Source organism: Chenopodium album, chromosome 9 (assembly GCF_948465745.1).
Source record: "Chenopodium album chromosome 9, dcCheAlbu1.1, whole genome shotgun sequence".
NCBI lineage: Eukaryota > Viridiplantae > Streptophyta > Magnoliopsida > Caryophyllales > Amaranthaceae > Chenopodium > Chenopodium album.
The window spans coordinates 51,266,145-51,272,189 of record NC_137842.1 but is presented as its reverse complement, the minus strand read 5'-3'; the positions used below and the strand labels follow the sequence as shown (position 1 = coordinate 51,272,189).

Genomic DNA, 6,045 nt, shown 5'->3' with positions numbered 1-6,045 from the left:
CTCCCCGTCTTTTTCGTGGGATTCAAGGTGGGAATCAAGGGGAAATCAAATCCTAACTTTCTGCCATAATTTCTGCCAAAATCGTTCTCCATCTCTCCTCTAAAACAATAAAAAACGAAGCAAGGGAATAAGGCAACTTGGGTGGACGTTTGTGCGTGTGTTTGCTGCTGTTTGTGTGTGATGATGTTGTCCTTTTCTTCTGGTTTTTGTGTCCTATGCATAGATGTAACTAGCTTTACTCCCTTAGGTTAGAACTATTGGATTTTAGAGTTGAATTGATAGGTAGAAACATGGCTAGGATTAGGTTCATTTGTAAATTTCGTTCATTTTGTGGCTGCTGTAATTTTTATGACATAGAACGTGAATTAGTGATATTGATCCTTGTTTTTGTGCCCAAACTTGATTGATATCAAATCCTTGATGTTGTATGATCTTTATATGATGTTTTTAATGAGTTTATACATGGTTTTGAGGCACAAAATGCACCATAGGTACTGCTGAAATGTTACATACCTGTCATGAGTTTTGTTGTGGTTATGAGGCATGTTTAACCTATTTTCTTGGGCTAATTCTTGCTGTTTAATGTGTAGTAGAATATAAGGGATTGTTGGGTATAATTTCCATGTGTTAAACTTCGATTTTGGGCATGTTTTGGACTTGTTATTGAGCACGGGAAACTGGAATCCGGAAATGAGTTACAGTAGTTTTGGGGGTGTAAATTTGAGTTTTAAATCTGATTATATGGTTTAATTTCATGCCTACACTAAATTAGTATCTTATTAGGATATCACCTAATTAATTTGGCATGAATCCAAGCAAGTTTGATATGTTTTTAGAGGCCAAAACAACCTATGTAGAAGCTGCCAGCAGGTCAGTTTATGCGTGTAGTTTCGGTGATTTTCAAAGGTGTATTGCCTAATTTCTAAGCCCAAATTGATGTTTGTTATGGCCTATTATGTTGTAAGATCATGTTCAATAATGGGTTAAACTTAGTTTCATGTTTAAGGTGAGTTTTTGGGTGGATGGTGTCCTTGGTTCTACTGTAATTCAATGCAGGGGCTGCTGTATGTACGATTTTATTTGGGCATGTTCTTTCTTTAATTTTAAGTCCAAAATGGTTTTATATGATGCCTAATGAGTGTATGTATAATGCCCTAATTTTTATTTCTCATTTGAAGCATGTTTAGTTGGGTTTTTATAATGATTATTGCACTTGTATGTTGCTGTCTCGTTTTGGTTGTTTTATGAATTGATAGTTTGGATTTTTGGCATAGTAAAATGGTTTTTATGTAATTTTTATTGTAATTATTATAATTTATTTGAAATTATATTTTAAATAGGTGACGAGTGAATTTTTGGGTATTATAACCCCCTAAAGTGAAATATTTCGATGTGTTTTTGAATATGTGTGGGTTGTAATTGTATTGTCGACGTTGTAATGCTTTAGAGAAGGATAACACTGTCTTTACACTACTACAAAACGAGTGCTTTTTCGACGCTAAACCCTCGACACTAGGTAAGGAACGTCAACTAATATTCATACTATGCGTGTATTCGCGACGCTTTTTAGGGTCGAAACTAATTTTCAACTCTAAAAAGCGTCGAGAGCAACTAGCACGTGCTTACACGTGAATAAAAAACCCACGACTGCCGTATTTAGGGAAAAATGAACGGCTGAACATAAACACAAACCCTAACTATTCTTCTCTCTTCCATTCAGAATACAAACCTACTTATGGAGCCATGAATTTTAAATCCAGATCTTTGTTGCTATACTAATCAATCTCGAATAATGAGGTACTCTACATTAGTTTCAAATTCAAATGTTCGAATTTGTCTTAATCAATTTCGAGTTTAGATAGTCCCTCTGATTTAATTTTGAAATAAGGTACATCAATTGAAAATTCAGATCTTCGTATCTCCGAATCAATTTAGCATTGAGGTATAGCAATTTCAAATCCAGATCTTCATCTACAATTGAAATCAATTTCGTCCCTTTTACTACCGATAATAATGAGGTATCCTTTCTTTTTTGGATTCAATTTTTTTTTCTAGTTTTGTGGATTTGTTTTTTAATTTTATTTTTTAATAATGTTAAAAAGTTATGGTCATTCATGAGTTTGATTCATGAACAATAGATATTATAGGGTTTTTTTTGTGCTACTTTTTTAATTCAATTTTTAAAAATGAGCCTTTTATTACAGCTGAATCGCAATTTTGATGGGCTTAGTGCTGTTTGAAGCATAATTTAGTCGAAGTGCTTCTTTTCTATGATTTTTATATGTTTATTAGTTTTCTTATACTTAAATGTTATTAAAATTCTATGATTTTGATTCTGTGAGCTTACATTGCTAGAAATTAATGGAGCTTGTAATTTGACAAATTAGTTGTATATAGATAAATCATGTACAAGTTGTATTAATTAGCTTATTGATCTTGGTGGAAATAGTTATTTAGGATAAGAAAATAACTTAAGTTCCTTGAATAGCAACACATTATACGATTAGGTGGTGTAGGAGAGTACTAACTACAAGTTCCATCCTTAACTTAATTTATAAAAGTTCATTGTAGAAGATTTATATGTTCGATTAAATTGTGCTTATTAATTGAATTAATATTAGTTTGGATTCAATCAACCGAATCTAGAGTGTTGGGCTGGTTAAGTTATTTTTCAATGTGGCTTTGTTTCATATGGTTGGTGATTTTATGTGGATTGATATAATGAAGGGTTGTTAAATTTCTATGATCGATGGAAATTCGAGTTATGTGTTAAACCGTTATCACTTCAGTTGGCTATGCTAATTTTTTTTACTAATGCCCGTTTGATAGCTAGGCTTAATCATTCTAATTGGATAGAGCAGGTATACTTTGATTCGTTTCCACAAGAGGTGAATAGTTTGGTGGAATTTGATTGTATTTGACTGATATTTAAATTTCAATATGCTCACTACTTAACCCCTCTTTTATTCTTTTACGTAGAGTTTTTTCTCTAAATTAATTAAATAAGTGTAATAGTTTTGCTTTTGCTACGTAGCTTAATAAACTTAATAGGTGATTAGGGAGTAGTAATATCTGAAATTGATATGAAACTTTGCTTTCTATTTTTTCCTTTGATGTGCTTTATTATTGGTGATTTCTCAACTTAGCTGGGATGAATTCAATTTTCTGAATAAGAAGAGTTCTTGGTGATAATCTTTTTTTTAGTTGCAGATGAATTATTTCAGATTTAGTGTTAGATTCTAAAATACTCAGCTTCATTATTTTGGCTGTATTGATTTGCATTTATTGTTCAAATATTGCTTTCGTTATAACTATGCTACTTGTTTGGAGTGCTTGATTATTCCAATTGTTTCTGCTCCGTATGTTCCCATCATTGTAAACTGTTATTAATTTTGGGTAGTGTTTTGCTTTTTTTTTTTGTTTAGACATGCCATAAGTATTACAGCTTGAGGAAGACACTGTAACTGTTATATCAACTCCAAGATTTTCCTAACTGAGAGGCTGGCTTATTACATATAATTGTAGGCTGAAAACTCTACTTTGCCGAAGAGTTATGGTAAATTGCATTTCTTGTACATAAGATTGATCTTTGCGGTGTTTAATTTTGAGCTTTACATTTTTGTGAAACAGATTCTAGTTCAACTAGAATTTTTCATCGATATTTCTCAACATCACTTGTTTCTTCTAAACACAAATAGCATCAAAATTAGAAATATAAGCTGTAGAAACAATAATGTCCTTGTTGCTACAGTCCTTCAGTGTGGTTCACCATGTTTTGTCTGTGCAGTTGTTGGTTACATCCATAGGATATGTGTAGGCAATTGATTGGTATCTCTTGAGTGGAGGCTGCATATCCCTTTACGTTAATGTTTTTGCATAAAATTTTTTATGACATTACTTTATGGTTCTCTTTTATGAGAAGCGGAGAACTGAGATGTAGAATGTGACATGGACAATAGAGTGAATTTATTTTCTTGTAGCTAGTCTATGTAAGTTGTAGATGTTTGATCACAACTGCATTGGAGTAGGATCTATCTCTTGGATTTTGTAAAAAAATATTTTTCTTGCAAGAGCCTTGGTGGCCATATTAGAAAGGATATTTACTAAAGCCATTGTAGTTTTTGCCTCTTGCAGGTGGTACAAAAGGTTCAACTGAGCAAATTAATGTTGCACTAGCTTCGTGCACAACTTTGAAGCTAGATGGCCTTGTAATCATTGGAGGTGCTTCTATAGCTCTAGTAGAAAGATTTTCCAAACGACTAATCTTAGCTTCTTGTAATGATTGTTTTCTATTCTTTTTTTCTTTATTTTGAAGGCGTAACATCGAATTCTGATGCTGCTCACCTTGCTTAAACGTTTATAGAGGCAAATTGCCCTATAAAGGTGCCTCAATCTTTTGTTTTCTCTCCCTTGAGTTAAATTTCTATCATCAATTTAATTGCTAGTTTCTTATGCTTGAATACCCTTATTCTGAAACAAGAGGGTGGCTTCTAGTTATTGCCTTATAGTAATGCATATTTATATTACTATTTTAATTTCTATCTTCAGTTTAAATGATTAAATTACTCAAAACTGATGTGATGCTCCCAACACCATCACTTTTGGTGCTTCTTCAGTTCAAGGTTGATTTCTAACATAGATATTTGCCTAATGATTCAAGAGGGGGATCCTTCCTGATAAGGTAACCTGTAATTTGTTGCTTAGACCTTTGGTTTTTTAATTTTTTTTTTTAATTTTATTAATGTGCAACTGGTCAACAATAAAGGCTTCTTATTTTATAGGCATGATAGTAGTGAAGTTATCAAACAAGTTTTAAGTACTAGGCTTAGCCTTGATGTATTCATCTGAGTTTGCTGAAAATATCATGTTTTGCATATAGTAATTTGTAGTGATATTGTGCTGTAACTATTTAAAAATTGTACATGTTATCATGTTGGCTATCTAGCTCTTTTTTCCTTGTATTTTATCTTCTGGAGTTGCGTTCTGCATAGTAATGAGTTTAAGACTCAGTTTGAGCTGGTCGGTGTGAAATATAAATGGTTGTGTGGGGATATCTTAGTGGAATATCCCATGTATTGTCTTGGTAATGCATCTCCACTATTGAACTAGATTTTCTCATTGATATTTCTCAACATCCTTGTTCCTTCTTAACACTTATAGCACCAAAATTAGAACAATAAATTATAGAAAGATTGATGTTGTTGTTGCAGGATGCTGATCACACTGTTGTCGCTCCACCTTGCGTTGTTGCTCCATAATATTGTTGCTGATGTTGTTGGTCCATGATGATGTTGTTGTCTGTCTTCCCGGGCCACACTAAATCACTTAGTTCCTACCGAAGGATCTACAAACATCAAAGGGTGTGCTGTGAATTCAAGGCCAACAATGATTCGAAACAATATGAACTTTGCTTTACGCTCCTTGCAAGCAGATTAAGGAGCAGCTAATTGGAGATCGATTGAAGTTTTTTTTTTTTTTTTTTTTTTTTTTTTTTTTGTGAAGAAATGAGCAGATTTGTTCCACTAGTACTAGTCTTGAATGAAGTATAGGTTGGAATTATATTTCTTGTATTACCTAATAGAAAACTCATTACAATGAGATATTGTACATGTACTATAACATATTTATATGCAATTAAAAAAACTGGCTTTATTTTGCTGTGTATATATTGGTAATACTAGTAAATTGTTAGTGTGAAATAATTTTTTAGGTAATTATATTCTAGATATTTTTGTACAGAATCTGGACAAAAAAAAGTCACAAACAATGAACATATAGACAGAAATAAGCGTCGCCAAAATAAAAAACATCTAATATATAAGATTATGGACACAATAAAGCGTCACAAAACTTGAGGTTATAGACACAATAAAGCGTCGATAAACTTGAGAAAGTGCGCCAAAACTGCAAATTTCGACGCTTCGTATAAAAATTTGGACGTCTTATAGCGTCGAGATTTGCGACGCTTTTTTATGACGTCTAATTTTCTCGACTCACATATTTTCGTCGAGAAAAATATTTTCGCCGCTTTTTAGCGTCGAAAAA

At 32.6% G+C, this 6,045-nt stretch overlaps 1 long non-coding RNA gene across 6 annotated transcripts; it reads left to right on the top strand.

Annotated features, from left to right (window-relative positions):
- The first annotated feature begins 1,685 nt into the window (after positions 1-1,685).
- Positions 1,686-5,491, top strand: LOC145559848 (uncharacterized). 6 transcript variants are annotated; one of them, XR_014093001.1, is made up of 7 exons: positions 1,686-1,797; positions 1,889-2,018; positions 3,426-3,556; positions 4,135-4,221; positions 4,316-4,383; positions 4,549-4,681; positions 5,211-5,491. It is a non-coding gene; the product is annotated as an uncharacterized LOC145559848 (long non-coding RNA). The 6 variants fall into 6 exon arrangements; XR_014093000.1 differs by having other exon boundaries at positions 4,316-4,681; XR_014092999.1 differs by having other exon boundaries at positions 4,135-4,383.
- The last annotated feature ends 554 nt before the right edge of the window (positions 5,492-6,045 follow it).